Here is a 17,164-nt window from a genome sequence, read left to right on the forward strand (position 1 = left end):
TCCACTACTCTAGTTTTGATTCCGAAAACGAACCGCCCCACTAGCTTCTCTGATATGCGCCCTATCAGCCTGTGTAATTTTTCGCACAAAGTCATCACTGGAATCCTCAATACCAGGCTCTCCAACATTCTGCCCCAAATTATTGGCTTGGAACAGTCGGGATTTATCAAAGGGCGAGCCATACAGGACAACATTGCGCTTGCTCATGAACTCATCCAACACATCGATACCAAGATTCAAGGAGGTAATCTGATTACAAAAATTGATATGTCTAAAGCCTATGAGAGGGTGGAGTGGATTTTCCTTATTCGCACGTTGCGTAAACATGGCTTCTCCGAAAAATTCATTGATATGGTCTATCGTTCTCTCAGTAATAATTGGTATTCTACCCAAATCAATGGGATTAAAACTGATTTCTTCAAATCTTCGAGAGGACTGAGACATGGTGACCCTCTTTCTCCGAGCTTGTTTGTTATTGTACAAGGCGCCCTTAGTAGAAGACTTAACCAAGCTGTGGATATTGGGGCAATGAAAAGATATCATGTCCCGAGCGCTAATTATACTGTGAATCATCTAATGTTTGCTGATGATATGCTTTTATTCACTAATGGGGGAAAACGATCACTTAGTTATCTGAAGAAGATACTTGGGGACTATGAAGCTGTCTCTGGCCAACATATGAATGCAGAAAAAAGCTCTTTCATCCCTAGTTCGAAGAGGGACATGACTTATTCCGAGAAAATCCATGAGGTAACTGGATTCAGGGCTTCTTCCTTTCCTATAAAGTATCTTGGGGTTCCTTTATTTAAAGGAAAAGGGAGGGCAGCGTATTTTGAAGGCTTGATTGCACAAGTCAGTAGTAGATTAGCTGGATGGAAAACGAAGTTGCTCTCCACGGGAGGTAAACTTACTCTCATTAAATATGTTCTTAGTAGTATTCCCATCTACACTCTTGCCATTCTCCCTGTCCCTAAATCAGTCCATTACGAGCTTGATAGACTTTATGCAAAGTTCTTGTGGAATGACAAAGATAGCAATAAACACCACTGGGTGGCTTGGGACAAAATTTGTAGACCTTTATCCTATGGTGGATTGAATATTAGGAGAACATGTGATATGGCCGAGTCTCTACTAGCAAAAATGGCGTGGAAATATATTACAGAGAAGAGCTTGTGGACTAACTATATGAGGAATAAATATGGAAATACTAACCATGCAGAGGGTGTGACTAAAATCCGACACGGTGGCTCTAGTCTTTGGAAGAAAATTAAGAATATTATCCCTGATTTGTTGGATAATTCTTAGTGGAAAATTGGGTGTGGAAACTCCCTCTTTTGGATGGACAATTAGTGTGGATTAACTCTCAAGTTTCTGATTGCGGACTCTGATAATCTTAAGCTCACCGTGTCGGATGGACTCCATGATCAACCCTTACTACATCGGGTAAAGTCTTTTGTCCCTTTTGATATTTGGTTGCAAATCCAGTGTACGCGTCTTTCTGATAAATGTGATAATCTTATTTGAAAACCTCACGAGACTGGGAAATTTTCCGCCTCCAAATATTATTAATGGAAGTTCTATCCGAGAACGGATCTGAGTAACTTCGCGTGGAATGTCAAACTCTGGAAATCACATACCCCGACGAAAATTTGCTTCTTTGTTTGGAAATTGTGGTACCATGCTATTCCTACTGATGATAGAATTAATAAATTAGGGATTTCGCTGGCCTCTAAATGTCATTGTTGTGAGACACATGAGACTGAAACGATTAATCATCTTTTCTTTACTAGCGAGTTTGCGGAGAAGTTATGGCAAGTTTTTCGTGGGATTTTTAAACATCTGAACAAAGAGATTACTATTCCCCACTTTTTTGAAAACTGGTTCACGGGCAATATAAAGAATCAAGAGGTTAAACGCAAAATTCAGGGAGCATGTGTGACGTTATGGGAAATTTGGAAGGCACGATGCCTTAGCCACTTTGACGATGGAGTCATGAGTAGGGACAAAACCCAGCGCAACGTTGAGCAATATATTTCTCTTCTACTTCTAGCTAATCCGAAGGGAACTGATAAGAAAATCCGTAGCGATGCATGGCTTTGCTGGAAGCCACCAAATGAGGGCCTTAAACTGAACATTGATGGTGCTTTTCGTAATGGATGCGGGGCTGTTGGAGGAGTCATCCGAGACACAAGAGGTAAATTTATTTGTGGATTTGCAGGTCCTGCCAAGGTGGTAAATAGTCTGGCCGCGGAGACAGAAAGTCTCGTTACTAGCATTCTTAATCTCTCGGATCTTTGGCTAGATATCACTAGCATTGAGAGTGATTAAAAAATCCTTGTTGATTCTCTGGTTGGGAAAACTAAAACGCCTTGGTACATCGAGTGTCGTTGGAACATGTTTAGGGGGGCTATAATGAACATTGATATTAGCCATGTGTATCGGGAGGAGAACATGGTGGCTGACTCTCTTAGCAAGTTTGGTTTTTCTCTACCTTGTTTTACGGTTTTTTATTTTGATAGTTTACCCGTTCATATTCGTTCTTTAATTGTAAAAGATTGCACGGGATATAGATATCATAAAAAAATTGTGTAATCTATGCCTTTTGCCTTCTTATTTATCCCTTTTCAGTATTTTTGAATTCTTATATTGTAACCACGGTTAAAATTCTTATATTGTAACCACGGTTTTCCTCCGCCACAAGTGAGAACTTATCAATAAATTTTCGTGGTACCGTCCACGTTAAAAAAAAAATCTTTTATGATTATAATTATCATCAAATATAATTTTTCATGACATATTTGTGACTAAACGAATTTTTTCTTGACATGTATCATAATAATAGTGTAAGAAACTTAGCTTTTGGATAATGAAAAAGAAAAAAAAAATTCTACTTAATGATACTTTTGGAATGATCTCTAGTTTGGGTCCACCATTTTAAAAAAAAATGCATTTTTCACAGTTTCAGTGTGCATATTCATATTTTTAACGAATAAAATATGCACAAACAAATTAAAATTTTAGTACATATTCATACTCATACTTTGTGTTCATATGCATACTCATGTTCATATTCATATTGTTAACAAATGCTTTTTCGATTTCGGTGAGCATATTCATATTCATACTTTATGCTCTTTTTTTTTTCTTTCTTTCTAAATTTTAGTACACTTAACAAGCTTTTGTTTTAATATGCACAGTATATTAAATTTAGGTAAGTTGTGGGCATTCATATTTTATCAGAAATTTAACTATGTTTGTTAGTTCTAGTTGAAATAATCTAGCTTACCTAAAGAGGCAGTTCCGATGGGATGATGATCGAGAGACGACCCTCGAAAGTCGCTGACTAGCAACACGGGACATTCGATTCCAGAGTTACGACTTGTACAAAAGTCATCCCACGCGATCTTCATCCCTATTTTTTGTTCCCTGCCGGCTCTAGAACAACTGTCTATAATGGCACCAATAAGATTTCCCTTTTGAGGGTTATCTTCCGGACATTTTTCTGGGGCAAATGAGGACATGGAAACTAGAAACGACATCATCATTATCATTATTACAATCAGAAACTTAATAGATTGGGAATGTGTACCTTCCATTTTTGGCTCTATATGATGTCCGACTACTTTTTTTGTATTCGATTCTATTTAAAGAAAGTAGAGAAGGTTTGGGTCATGACTCATGCCTATCTAGGGTGCTCAAAACTAAAAGCAGAGACAAAGTCATAATAATATTTCAGAGTTTGACTAGAATTTTCTCTGTACTATAATATCATTTTCCATTATTCTTAAATAGATTTTGTTCGAGAGTAGTTACTGCACTACTAATTTAATCATATTATAAATGCACACAAGATATCGATCTGTATTCTATGACACTACGAAGGATAATAACTTTATAATTAATCTTGTTACACATATTTGAAATTCGCAACAAATAATGCAGATTTGACATTTAGCGAAAAAAAAAATATGTATAATTGTTAGTACAAGTATGCAAATAAACTCAACATATACTAATGGGAAAATATCTACAGTATCCCTCGTGTTTAATCGAAATGCGAGATTTATCCCCTCTATTTCTAGAAATATCATATATATCCCTTCAGTTTAATATAAATGACATATACCTTCCCTAAAAAAATGTTATATTACAAATATCACCCTTTTCGTTTATTTTTTTACAAAAAAATAATTTGAACTCCTCAAAATACCCTTAATAGAATAAATATTTATTTACTATTTTATTAAAAAAAAATCAAAATCTCTCTTTATAAAAAAAATCTTAACTTTTTATAAAGAAATTTTTTAATTTAATTTTTTTGTATATAGAATAGAAGATTAAAAATTATTTCATTAAGGGTATTTAGGGGATTTCAAATTATTTTTTTGTAAAAAATAAACGAAAAATGGTGATATTTGTAATATAACATTTTTGTAGGGGATGTATATGTCATTTATATTAAACTGGAGGGATATGTCTGATATTTCTAAAAATGAAGGGGATAAATATCGCATTTCGATTAAACACAAGGGATACTATTGATATTTTCCCTATACTAATTGATCATAAAATTGTTCCTTTTCAAAAGTCTAGTCTTTACTGCAAGAGATTAATATTTTACTTATTTGTCTATTAGAGGACAAAAAATAAAATATTGGTTACTTGCCACTTCGTCTCATGAATAAAAGGAATCTAAAATTGTCCTCATAATTGTATGAATTTAGTCATATCGCTAACTATTATTAATTAATGACTAAAAATATTTTACCATATTGTCAAAACAATTAATAATTAAGTGGACAAGATTTCAAACTCGACCACAAATTCCAAAATAGATTAAAATTTAGCCAAAATGGTTAACTTTTATATGTATAGTGTTTATATATCAGCTGAATTTATAAAGCTTATTACGTTGGAGATTTGATCATTGAAAAACCTTCTTTATGGAAGTTTTGATTTCCATGACCTGCATATATAAATCTCAAAACGTAAATTGCTCTTGCTTTGCCTAATGCACATCTTACTTAAGGCAACGAGAGTTAACTGGTGAATAGTGGAAAAATGAGGAAGATAAAAATTAAGTAGCGTACCAAGTTAATTACTCTAGTTCTGACTTCGCGGAGGATTACGTTCTCGATCATGAGGATGATGTGGCAATGATGGGGTTTCTTCGTTAACAATTCAGAATTTATATAAATTATTTGCATAAGTTAATTTTATTTATTAAAAGGAAATAATATTTTTAAATTAAGGGTAAAAGTGACGTGTATATATAACCCCATATACCCATCAAAGGATAATATATAATTTATAATAAACAAATAGAAAAATAATTACGTAATCCAATATTTCTTAAATGGCCACACAATGATAATAGCAACTGATCGGTAACTTTCATACGGGACTAAGATTTTGCTGACTTTATAACATTATTGACTTTATACACATACATACATACATTTGCATAGATACTACAAGTGTGTGTATATATATATATATATATATATATATATATATATATATATATATATATTATGTCTATATATTTTGTATATATGAATGTCAACATCCATGGAGATCCCGGTTGATAAGTCAAGCAAGAAAAAGAATTAGTAGCCAATAGAAAAAGAATTAGTGGCAATGATGGGGTTTCTTCGTTAACAATTCAGAATTTATATAAATTATTTGCATAAGTTAATTTTATTTATTAAAAGGAAATAATATTTTTAAATTAAGGGTAAAAGTGACGTGTATATATAACCCCATATACCCATCAAAGGATAATATATAATTTATAATAAACAAATAGAAAAATAATTACGTAATCCAATATTTCTTAAATGGCCACACAATGATAATAGCAACTGATCGGTAACTTTCATACGGGACTAAGATTTTGCTGACTTTATAACATTATTGACTTTATACACATACATACATACATTTGCATAGATACTACAAGTGTGTGTATATATATATATATATATATATATATATATATATATATATATATTATGTCTATATATTTTGTATATATGAATGTCAACATCCATGGAGATCCCGGCTGATAAGTCAAGCAAGAAAAAGAATTAGTAGCCAATAGAAAAAGAATTAGTGGCAATGATGGGGTTTCTTCGTTAACAATTCAGAATTTATATAAATTATTTGCATAAGTTAATTTTATTTATTAAAAGGAAATAATATTTTTAAATTAAGGGTAAAAGTGACGTGTATATATAACCCCATATACCCATCAAAGGATAATATATAATTTATAATAAACAAATAGAAAAATAATTACGTAATCCAATATTTCTTAAATTAATGGCCACACAATGATAATAGCAACTGATCGGTAACTTTCATACGGGACTAAGATTTTGCTGACTTTATAACATTATTTACTTTATACACATACATACATACATACATTTGCATAGATACTACAAGTGTGTGTGTATATATATATATATATATATATATATATATATATATATATATATATATATATATATATATATTATATCTATATATTTTGTATATATGAATGTCAACATCCATGGAGATCCCGATTGATAAGTCAAGCAAGAAAAAGAATTAGTAGCCAATAGAAACGAACTATATGTGGGTTTATTACATAGAGATATAATCTAGGAAATGTCAACGAAGTTTCCCAAAGGAATCTTTTTATAATTTATAATTATCTTAAAAGTATTTTCTATAATTAATTAAGTACGTATGAAGTTCATGATGCTCTTTTTATTTTATATGTATTAGTTTTTTTTTTTTTTTTTTTTTTTTCTTTTTCTTTCACGGATAGACTTGGAAGCAGTCTTGGTCTTTGAATTCATTAGTATAAATCAATTGAAAGGCTCTACAAATTTATGAGTTCAACTAGAACACCCTATATGAGTACAAAGATCGTTGGCTCAAAAGGCTACCGTAAACAGCCAAACGTTGAATGGACTATTTTGTATTTTGGCGAAATTGTATTATGATGTTCTCAGAGGTGTTAAAACATCTTGATGTGACATATGATGTTTGACAAAGATCGTGACAATCTCATTATGTGAATATACGGCACAAATTTATAACTTAGTTCGATTCGCTTCCGATTTTTTTCATCGGATCAGAACTTGACGATCAATTTGAGAAATCCTAGTAAAAAGTCAATTGCTAGGTCTCGTCTGCTATAAAAGAGAAAGTCTTTGTCCTTATGAGTATTTTTACGCACTTAGAATTTTTGTTAGAGTTCTGGATGGAAAACATTTTAGTTTTTGTGTGGTTTTATTTTGTCTTGTTCTTTATTGTCCCGGTTTGTGCAATTGACAGAGTTGGATTTTGTAATCGTAGTATTGAATATCACGTATTGTTATAAACGTTGATCAACCACTTGGTGAGTGTGATGAGAGTGAAAGTGAGAAGACTCAGTTTCAAGGGGAGCCTGGGTCGGAATTCACTGAGATAGTTTTGAAGTAGGGTGTCTGAAAGATAATCATTTGTTGTACTTATTTTACAGATAATGAAACTCTTTTTCACTTTTTCACTAGGATTGCATCCCTCCATACGTAACCACGATTTGCCGAACTGGGTTACTAATTTCTTGTCTATTTATTTACAGCTTTAATGGATACATTAATCTGGTAAATTCACTGGTGTTACATAACTTGTTAAGAACATCTTTAAGAGACTACACTTGTTTAAGTGAAAACATATCTAAGCATACCCAAGACCAACAAATGCTAGAAGAATCTGCTTGTGAATTCCGCTTCAAATGCCAAAAGCGGAGATATCTTCTTGAAATGAAAAAAAAAATGGTCATTACAAGTGCCATTTTACAATCGAATTAGGCTTCTAGATCCGTTCTAAAGTCATGTTAGAAGAGAAAAAATCTACTCGCAAAAGCCCGCTTCGCTCTACTGAGACTACTTCTAATGTCCCATTTCCTGAAATAGCAACTATGACCCACACACTATCCCTAACTTGTCAAATAAGAACATACCCTATATGAAATGTTAAGGGAAACAAATTATCAAAGTCTTGTCTCCAATTGATTGATTCCTCCTCCTATGGTTTCTCATTCTTTTCTCAGAGTCGCGCTATATGATCACTATAATGTATCCATGAAATTAAAGCTTTTGATATTGTTGCTTTAATATATAATTTAGCTACTCAACCTACTATAATGTTTCTCCGCCTTGTCTAACCCATAATGGAAACATCTTATGGATATAGAATACAAATACCTTCTCAACAATACATAGCATTTAGATCCTTCGTATCCTAGAACATATAGTCTAAAAAAATTGGGTGTACACAAACGAGTATAAAGCCATTGGTTCTATAGACAAGTTCAACATCAGACTGGTAGCTTGAGGATTACAACAAATTACGTAGGAGTAGATTATTTTGAAAATTTTGATACAGTTGTCAAGCCTTCTACACTGAAGAGTATGTTTAATCTCGATGTGATCTTTGATTGGGATATACGACAAGTACAAGTGGACATAAACATTTTTTTTTTCTTGAATACTGAGTACAAGTTGGTTTGTAATAAATTCGTAAAGAAATTTGCTGCTGGGAGGTCATCGGCCATCGAAATGCTTATTTTTCGTTCTGTCGTATTCTTTTTTGGGGAATGTCGTCTGTTTTGAACCATGTCGTTTAAAATGTAGAGAAAAACATGCATAGCTGAGATTCGAACTGATGTCCGTGACCTCACGGCGTAGAAATACATATCACCATACTAAGTCCCCAACATAACAATTTTTGTTTAAATATAAGATCGGTAAATCTAAAATTTTAATATAAAAATCAATATAACAAGAAAAATAAAACATTATGAATTAAGTTATAAATAATTTGGCACATATAAATTACACATATATATACATATGTATACACACATATTTATACAACTGTATATATGCATAGGGTATAAATACATTATGTGGGATTGAAATGAATGAATTGTGGGTATTTGATTTTATATATTGGTGCAAAAATAATTCAAAAAATTGATTACGTAAACCATCTAAACTATAGGAATTGTAAATTAGTCAACCTTTGGTAAATATTTTGTAAATAGCCAACTTGCATACGTGACAGCCTATTAACTACCTATTTTTTTTACATGTTTGGTTGGGTTAAATAAGTCTTTTACTAACCTCTTCATAAGTCCACTTGGCTATTTACAAGAAATTAACCAAATGTGGGCTATATCTCAATTCACTATTGCCGTGTGGCTATATAACTTAATAACCCAAAATAATTAGGTATTGAAGATTATAAAATGTAGTTGAGATAAATCTCAAGTTTAAAAATTAAAAGATGTATATATATATATATATACATATAACATATTATGTAACATTACTTTCGTTCTATTTTCCATCGGCATATCGATTTTCTATGGAAATGACATTTGAAAACGGTATATCAGTTGTCCTTTTCACATTTTTTAAGTTCAATTTTTCATCGGCGTGTCGATTAATTTTCATAAATATGAGGCTCGAAACGGCGTAAAAAACGACATTTCGAATCTTGGTTACAATAAAATATATATTTTCATGATTCCACATGAAATCTACTTAGATGTTCAAAAGACCTATCGTGTATGTCATCTAAACAAAGCTTTCTATGGCCTGAAATGGGTTCTAAGAGTTTGATATGTTCAGTTGATAAATGTTGCTCTAAACTATGGTTTTATTGGGTTTACTCTAAATTCTTCACTCTTAATTTTCAAGAAGTAAGCTATGCATATACTTATTAGATTATGTAGATAACATATTAATGACATGAAATTACTCAAAATTGATTACTCGAATAATCTCTTATTAGATAAAAACGTTCATTGTCAAGAGTTTTGGGCAATTTGTAGGTTGTCGGCGATTCTCAGCTCCGGCGACCGAGGGCGTATCAAGTTGGTATCAGAGCAGTGACAATTCAGATGACGACTACGAAGAGCACGACGGTGAGATTTGAATAAGTGGAAGGCGACATCGAGGCCATTCGCAAGCAGATCGAAACCGCGAACCAGGTTGTTGCGTCAATCTAGACGAATCAGCGAGAGTTGAGGAACGAGGTTCGACGAGTCCACAGCGAGGCTCGACGCGATTCAACAAGAGTCGAACGAAAGATTCGAGAAGCTCATGAGATTGGTCGAGCAAGTTCTTCAGACTGTGCAGACCGGCCAGATCGGACGGAAAATCTCGATCGAGTCGCACCGGAGCGAGCGACCGCAGTGACCAGAGACGACAAGGATTTCATGAATTGGACGACGACTTCGAGCTTGAACCTGGATGTCGGCGCGAATCTCAGATCCATAAATGAGACGTGTTAGGATGACGATCATGACCTAGGAGTGCGCGAGGCTATGATGAAGGTGAGAAGCACACGCGTGAATGTTGATGGAGGAGATATGAGTTCAACGGTCCGGCGGCACGAGACATTTTGGACGATGGTCAACATCTGTGGGCTCATAAAGTTCCAGGTCTGGGCGTGCCACGAACGGAGGGGATCTTAGCAGAGAATCAGCAGCGCGGGGTGGCACGAAAAGGTCTTAGACCGGAGAACCCGTGAATGCGATTCGAAGAGGAATTCCGTTGGGTGATGCCTCAACATTACGGGGCTGACTACGAAAGGTATGTCACTCCTTAACCACATCCGAATCAACGTCGTGATCACCATCTCTACCACCAACCGGGTTCGAGAGGCGAGCTTCGAGCTCGACGCATGGAATCGCCAATTTTGTATGGAACAAACCCCGTCGCTTGGATTTCCAAAGTTAAGCGTTACTTCGAGTATGACGTTCTCTCCAGCGAAGAAAAGATCGAACATGCTGTGTGGACACTCAAAGGAGACACGTACAATTGGTACCGTTGGGAAGAAAAGATGTGGGGATTTGATACATGGAAAGATATGAAACTCCGGCTTCTTCACCACTCCCAAAACGGGCTCGAGGGTTCGTTACACGAGAAATGGAGTGCTCTCGTGCAAGAGACGAGAGTAGCCGAGTACACTCGACGATTCATTGAATTATTGGCGCCCTTGCAATACGTAAGTATTTGGATGGGCTCAAGGATGACATCAAGCTCGAGTTACGATATTTCGAGCCTACAAATTTGGGGTGAGCTATAGAGTTAGCTCAATTTCTAAACAACAAGAACCGAGCAAAGGAAACCGATCCCATGGACAAGGGTCTCAACCTCGACCTGCGTGGAATAGGTGACCTCAGCTCTGTTCTCCGATTGAGGAAAATCCAACGGTGCTCCGGGGATCAGAGGAATTCATGCCCATCAGGGAGGAAATGAGACGTGACGGTTGACAAAATCTGAGGTGAAAAAGAAGCGGGAGAAAGAGCTTTGGTACTGTTCTGACGAGAAATGGAATCTGAGCCATCGATGTAAACGCAAAGAGTACTTGAGCGTTCTTATGGTTGGGGAGGCGATGAGTATAGTAAGACAAAATTTTACAATATCAAGGAAGAGATTGCTCCAACTTTGAAGGTGGCCGAGATTGACCACGTGGAAGTGTCCTTGAACTCGGTTATGGGATTTACAAGTCCTTAGACATTCAAAATGAGAGATCTTATCGATGGTGAGGAAGTGGTGTGTTTTTTGGGTCCCGGTGCCACTCACAACTTCGGGTCGCGAGAGGTAATGAACCACTTCAAACTTTCCATTGCAAAAACCATGCTGTATGGATTTACCTTGGGGTCCGGCGAAGCGGTCCAAAGCCAAGGGATTTGCCAAAGTGTTCACGTGGCGCTTTAAGGCTTGAACGTGATCAAGAGCTTTATCTCATTTCACTTAGAAGTAGAGACCTAATTTTGGGACTTCAATGGCTAGAGACGCTTGGTTCATGAACATTAATTTGAAGACGTAATTGAGCAAGTTCATGATGGGCAAGGAGCGAGTGACCTTGAGGGGCGATCATTCTCTAGGTCGGTTTCTCATGTATTTAAAGTGCATGATGAAGATGATTCAGAAGGAAGGATAATAAATTTTGATAGAGCTCAACCATTTGACTAGTTCCGTGGAGGCATTCAAGGACACCGCGGGTCCAGCCATGTTGGAGGAGTTTTGAGACATGTTCTACATGCCGAAGACTTTACCGCTAGAGCGTAATCATGAGCACGCCATCGTGCTCTACGAAGGAAGTGCGCTGATGAGCGTGAAACCGTATCGCTACTCGTACAAACAAAAGGATGAGATAGTTCGACTTGTGTCGGAGAAGCTCGCTGCCGGGGTGATTCGGGTGTGCAAGAGGCCATTCCAAAATCTGGTCCTCTTGATCAAGAAGAAGGATGGTTCGTGGAGATTTTGCATTGACTACCATGCTATCAACAAGGTAATGGTGCCGCACGAGTATCCGATACTGGTCATTGACGAGCTTCTTGACGAGCTCTACGGTGCCAAGATATTCTCGAAGTTTGTTCTGAAATCCGAATATCACCAAATTCAGATGAAGGAAAAAGACGTATCGAAGACGGCGTTTCGAACCCACAATGGGTATTATGAGTTCTTTGTTATGCCATTCAGTCTCATCAACGCCCCGACAACGTACTTGATGAAATTTATCTTGATTTTCTTTGACGACATCTTGGTTTATAGTCAGAAACAGGAGGCGCATCGAGAGCACTTGGCTCTCACATTACAAGTGTTACGCGAGAAAAAAGTTATACGTAAAACGAGGAAAGTGTGAATTTGTGAAGGAATGAGTCGCGTATCTTGGTCATATCATCACCGGTGAAGGGGTCGAGACCGATCAGGAGAAGATTCAAGCCATGGTCGAGTGGCCGACGCCACGAACCATGAAAGACTTGTGGGGATTTCTTGGTCTCATAAGCTATTATCGAAAGTTTGTGAAAAGGCATGCGCCACTTACAGACCAATTGAAGAAAAACTTGTTGCAGTGGTCGGAGGAAGCGAATTCGGCATTTGTAGCTCTTAAAGCGGCCATGGCTCAAGTTACGGTCCTTGCTTTACCGGACTTCTTGCAAGACTTCACGATAGATACGGATGCGTTCGGGTTCGGGGTAGGGGCGGTTCTACTCCAACACGACCGTCCCATCGCTTTCTTTAGCCAAACCCTTGATGTTCAAGCTCGCTTGAAGTCCATCTACGAGAAAGAGTTGATGGTGTCGTGTTCTCCATGACGAAGTGGCGACCGTATCTCCTCGGTCGCAAATTCACCAAACGCAGTGATCAACAAAGTCTCAAGTTTCTACTCGAGCAACGAGTAGTTGGGGCCGAGTATTAAAATTGAGTCTGAAAGTTGATGGAATTCACTCTCGACGTGGTGTATCGGACCGGTGTAAGCAATTGAGTAGCCAATGCAGTTTTGTGGTTTTTTTAGGGAGTCGAATTACAAAGCCATAAAGGTTCCGATATGGACTCATTGGGATGAGTTGAATAGAGAATTGGATGCGAATGAGTTTCTCCGTCACATCCAGGAAGAAGTAGTAATCGAAGAAGATAATCCAATTGGGTTCACAGTGGAAGAGGATTTGGTATGCTACAATGGCCGACTTGTGCTTCCAATGGGTCTCAATTGCTTGTCGAGGTGATGAAGGACTTTCATTGCTCGCAGTTAGGAGGTCATGCGGGCTAGATGAAGACGTACCAAAGGATTTCGGCGGAACTATACTGGAACGGAGTGAAAAGCGATATCGCCGAGTTTGCACGGCAATGCGCTATATGCCAACAAAACAAGATCATGGAAATGTCACCGGCGGGGTTGCTTCAACCATTGCTGATTCCCGAAGACGTTTGGGATATTGTGTCTATGGACTTCATCGAATGTCTTCCAAAGTCTACAGGCTTCGATTCTTTCCTCGTTGTGGTAGATCGGCTAAGCAAGTATGCTCATTTCATCGGCTTGAAGCACCCGTTCTCGGCAACAACGGTGGTGGCAATCTTTGTTCGACATGTCATTTTCTTACACAGTCTTCCTCGCGAGATTGTGTCAGATCAGGAATGCATCTTCATTAGCCACTTTTAGACCAAACTTTTTCGGCTCCAAGGCATTAAATTAAAGCGGAGGACACCGTATCATCCTCAAACCGATGGCCGAACGGAGGTGGTCAACCGGTGTTTTGAGACGTACCTCTGATGCTTTGCGTCCAGCAACCCATACTTGGGCTCGATGGATCTTATAGGTCGAGTACTCATAAAATACCATGTCTCACTCAGCGACTAAGTGCACTCCGCTTCGAGCCCTCTATGGACGGGACCCACCATCAAATAATTATTGTTCTAGTATAATTCGCTACATCCATAGTTTGGCCGTGGTGGGCCGTAGTGGCTGAGGTTGACCGAGAACTCGCCGATCACAATTACATCCTCGACGATCTCAATATGAACCTACTCCGGGCTCACCAAAAGATGAAGACATAAGCGGACCGACATAGACGAGACGAGTCATTCGTGGTCGGAGACAAGATGTATTTTGATCAACCCCACATACAGAAGTATTATTAGCACACTGCAATACTTTCCTACGACACGTCCAGACATTACATTTGCCGTCAACAAGCTCAATATACTTATTCAAGTTCTAATTCTCATGCAATTGACTTCTTCAATGCATCTGATTCACTATCTTGTAGGAACTCAAACACAGGGTCATTGCTTCCCGCCAGCTCTAAGTCTTAACCTTGTAGAATTCCCAGATGTTAATTGAGCCATCAGTGTTGACGACATGCGTTCATCGAGTGGTCATTGCGTGCTTCTTGGCTCAGGTCATCTCAAGGTACTCTAAGAAACAAGAAATCGTGGCGCTGAGTAGCATTGAGTCATAGAACCTTATCTGTTGCGGCGTCACAAATTATTTTGCATAGTTTGTAAGTTTTTCATATATCTTAGTATCCAAACCTCCCCAGTTATTTGGTGTGACAATATAGGCGCAAATGCACTGGCTACAAAAGTTTCATGCCAAAACAAAACATATTGAAGTGCACGTGCACTACATCGCGCAGAAGATCGCAGTCAACCTTGAATTCTATCATATACCAATTGATCGGAGATTACATAAATGTTCACCAAGATCATGTATGTAGGTAGATTTTTTTACTTGTGTTCCAAACTAAACTTAGCAAAAAATTTAGCTTGCAGATGGAATTACATTCATCCCGTCAGTATTGTTAGCATAGTGTGTTAGTTAGTTAGTAGTCAATTGGTTAGTCAAGTGTCTATATTTATTGAAACTGAGAACTCTGAATAAGAATTTAGGAAACAAAGCTCTAAGTCAAAATGATTTCAGAGAGAGAATTTTTTATTGAATATGATGGATGAATATACAAAGCTGAAAAACAAACATTTTATAATACCGGTAAAACATCTAATCAGACTATTTGGATAAAACGATAACTCATTGATATAAGCAAGTAAGATACGACAAGTATCTCGCAAAGCTTATAAACGACACAATTAACTAAGCAACTAAGAAACTCATGATCTCCAATACTCCCCTTCAAGATGAACTGTAAATATTCTTCACGTTCATCTTGGACATAAGATGAGCCAAAGCCAGGGAAGCTAATGGCTTGGTGAAGACATCAGCCAACTGATGTTGGGTACGTATTGGAAGTAACTTGACATGCTTGGCTTGTAGGCGATCACGAACAAAATGAAGATCTATCTCGATGTGTTTTGTTCGTTCGTGAAATATTGGATTAGCGGTAATGTGTATTACTGCCTAGTTATCACAATAAATCACTGATGAAGAAGTTGGACGAATCTGAAAATCCTTCATGACTTGCTGCATCCAAACCACTTCACTCATCACAACTGCCAAAGATCTGTACTCTGCTTCTACTGAACTTCGAGCCATGATTGATTGCTTCTTGGATTTCCAAGCAACTAGAGCATCACCTACAAAAATACAATAATCAGTGATTGATCTTCTAGTATCAAGACATGTAGCCCAATCAGCATCTGCGAATGCCCTAATTTGTGTAGAAGAGTTAGAGGGATAAAAGAGCCCAAGTCCTGGATTTTATTTCACATAGCGCAATATGTGATGAACTGCTTGTAGATGAGCAGTCCTAGGTACCTGCACAAACTAACTCAAAGTATGAACAACATAAGTAATATCTGGCCGTGTAATGGTAAGATATAACAATCTACCAATCAGCCTCCTATAACAAGTAGAATCTTCTAAGGCTTCTTCATCATCCAAGGATAAAGATATCCTAGGATTCATAGAAGTCTTAACGGGTTTAGAATCAATAAACCATGCATCATCAAGAACTTGTAAAGCATATTGCCTTTGACTAACAACAATATCAGAAGCAGAACTAGCAATCTCTAGACCAAGAAAATATTTTAACTCACTTAAGTAGTCATTCAATCGGAATTGAGAACTAAGAAACTCCCTGACATCAAACACAATTTGAGAACTAGGACTAGCAACAATAATATTATCAACATACAACAATATCACAAAAAAACTCATACCAGAACCTCTAGTATACATAGAGTAATCACATTTGGATTGTACAAAACCTGTTTTTTGAATGGAGTCAATGAATTTGAGATTCCACTGTCTTGATGTCTGTTTCAGTCCATATATGGACTTACGCAGTTTGAAAACAAACATACCATAATTGGTTTCATGCTCCCCTTGAATAGCATAGCCCATAGGTAGGTCCATATAAACCTCCTCATAGACCACACTATTCAGGAATGCATAGCTTATATGAAGCTGAGATAAGAACCATCCTTGTGAAGCTGCAAGACTTAGTAAAATTTTAACATGAAAAAATTTAGCCACAGGTGAGAAAGTGTCTAAGAAATCTACTCCCTCCTTTTTTTGTATACCCCTTAGCCACTAAACGTGCTTTCCTGCGAGCTAGAGACCTATCTGAGTTGAGTTTGTTGGTTAAAATCCATCTACACCCAACTGAAGTCTTCCCATGTGGTAGAGGTACAACATACCATGTATTATTTTTGTGCATGGCCTCAATTTTCTATGTCATAGCCTCACGCCATTCCCTACTTTTTACTGCATGATGATAAAACTAGGGAGCAGAATGTGCTGAAATAGAAAGCAAAAATTCTCTATAATGCAAAGACAAGCTGTCATAATTCATCACAGTGTTAATATGATGCTTGAAAGTATAGCATGAACATGTGTTCAGAAGATTCCAGTTATAGTCCTT

This window comes from Urtica dioica, chromosome 1 (genome assembly GCF_054948205.1).
Source record: "Urtica dioica subsp. dioica isolate 48M chromosome 1, U.dioica_male_clone48M_v1_H2, whole genome shotgun sequence".
NCBI lineage: Eukaryota > Viridiplantae > Streptophyta > Magnoliopsida > Rosales > Urticaceae > Urtica > Urtica dioica.